Genomic DNA, 2,643 nt, shown 5'->3' with positions numbered 1-2,643 from the left:
GTTTGGCCGGAAACGGTGACCTTTTGGGGCTACTCTCCAATTAAACAGAAGAGGAGAAGGGTAGTTTATGTCGAATCACAGTGTAATAAGTCTCACGGCAGGCGCGTACCCAGCACGGCAAGACCTGGTCCTGGATCTTCCAGGACCGTCCTGGGTTTCCTATGTATTTAGGAGAAACCAGGACGGTCTTGGAAGATCCAGGATCGAGTCTTACCGTGAGGAGTTACCGTGACGGGGGTTTGTCTGCCTTTAAGGATATCGCTAAGCTGCCTACATTCTAGCCCCACAGAGGACGGGCCATAACCTGGAGTTTGGTAACAGCAGGCCCAAGTACCGGTACAGGCCAAACGTTGCGTTGGATGGATACGACGACTTTGAACCACATTTCTTGATATTATGCCTGGTGTCCGACCACATGGTGATGGAACATCGCCGGTCCAGTCGGGTGCAGTGCGCTGACGATTGCAATGCACATCATTGAAGTCCACGAAACTACAGTGTAAAGCGAATCGATACACATCGCGAACAAGAAACTCACGGAGAGATTCCGTGGCCGGTCCCGACATGCACGGCAATGCGCACGAAAGGTAAGCCACAGCTGGGAAGAGATCAAATCTTCGTGATCGGGCGCGCCAGCAGACAAACACACCTTTTCGGTAAAGTTCGTCTTTGATGTAAATACCCAGGTGGTCCTGCGTTTAAGTTCATTAGTATGTGTTTACTTTTGCTTAGGTCCGTTTCCTGTATTTATTTACAAGTCAGGTGAACGCCAGACAAAGACTTGTCGTAACAGGCTTTGCGCCAGTTCCTACACCTACCTTGGCCTGCGGCGCTAGCCTTCCTTCGCCAGGCAGTATGGCAGGTATCGGCGCTCAAATCGACATGATAACAAGTCGAAATACCCGAATAGGCAGCAAAGAGAGCAAGAAAAACTCAAATTGCCCTAAAGAACTTAAAAAATGGACGCAGGAGTCTGAAATTTTAATAATCCTTATCTTATGAAGTGTACAAAATAAAGGAGAAAGACGTGACAATCAATCCAAGGGGGTCGAAACGAGGTCCTTCCTTTTAAATAATCCTCTGATTCAATGAGGGTGAAAACGCCAATTTAATTATCAGCTCCGACCGGCCATGCCCACTGCGAATAAGTCCTTTAGCCTATTACCACCAAATGGAACGCTTAGGCTGGATCTTGAAATGTGTCGACGCCGTAATAGATCCTGGTAAACGGTCTGGAGGTATTTTACCAAACGAATCCCTCACCAGCTGGACCACCTTCTTTGCGGAAAACTGCTCTAGAAATCGAAGAGCGTACATTGCATGCCCTAACTGGAGCATGCCTGTAAGTACGCTCTAGCTAGCGCATGCCTGCCAAGCATGCACTAAAGTGCCTACATGCCATGTACACGCTAACTGAAGCATGCATCTAGTGCATAAGGGATAGCGTGTACATGTATGCACTACACCCAGAGGAAGGAATTCTTGTGGCAATCCCGGATTTTCTAATGAAATGTTTTGATCATAATTTACTCCATTCAATCCTAATTTTCTCACTTCGAGCATGGTTTAGATCGATAATGAGAACGTGTTATTCTCAATTTTCGGCCTGTATTTCATGTTCGACTTCAAAAGTGAAGGAGGCGACGAGCATCGAACACCCGCTTTTGAACTAGATTGCCAGCTCGCAAGCCACAGCGCCAATGTGTCGCTCTGTTCAGTGTGCCTCGATAAACGCTATACACTTCGACGCCTGCTCGAGCGCTCAGAAAAATTAAAGAGAGGACCGAACGCGGAAACTGAGATCAGCTGATGAAGCCCCGGTTTAACAGGCGGCAGTAGTGAGTGGTAACGGTCCCGTCTGGCACTTCGGTGGACTGCGGTTCAAAACCCGTCCACTTCGATATTTTTGTTTGAACTTTAGGTCCCACCCCAGCCTCAGATCCGTTGACCAGCTTCAAATCCCGGCTCTGCGGACATTTTGTTTCAACTCCAATTGAATACGTCATTAGAATCTATCGCCGTGCTCAGACGCAGCGCTGTGGTAGCGCAGTGGTCAAGGGGCGTCTCCCGTAGTCTACGCACTTCGGTTCAAATCCCATCTGTTTTTTTCTTTTTCGTCTCTTTTTTTTTTCAAACAAGTTAGCACGCTTATTACGCAGAGCTCAACATGTAAAGCTGAAAACGACCAAAAACAACAGCTCGCCCCTTTGCTATCCATCTGAAGTCCCCGGCATGCGAACGGTCAGGTTGGCCTGGGAAAACAGGTGACGCATCGGCTGGGATCCGAACCCGGATTACTATCCTGTGAGGCAGACACTCTACCACTGTGCCATTGGGCTGTTGCAGAGCTGTCAGGGTGGGCTCGAGAGTGTTGATGACGAAATGTAGCTGCTCTGAAGTTATGTGGTGGGGGACAACAGCCACCCCATTGGTCCATTCGCCACCTAGTGCGCATGCTCCATAGCTTCAAGAATGTGTTCTTGGCACAAGAAAACCGAATTTTCTCAGGCATTGATGCTGGTTGCAGGATTGAACGGAGAAAAATTTGTCTCATAGAATTTTGTTGACGTCACACCAAAACTGATCGCATCACGCCGATTGATCCGAGTCAACTATTCTCTCCTCATAACAAATTTTCTTCGC

Source organism: Thrips palmi, unplaced genomic scaffold, assembly GCF_012932325.1.
Source record: "Thrips palmi isolate BJ-2018 unplaced genomic scaffold, TpBJ-2018v1 HiC_scaffold_17, whole genome shotgun sequence".
Lineage (NCBI taxonomy): Eukaryota > Metazoa > Arthropoda > Insecta > Thysanoptera > Thripidae > Thrips > Thrips palmi.
The sequence above is the reverse complement of the archived record's forward strand: the minus strand, read 5'-3'. Positions refer to the sequence as shown.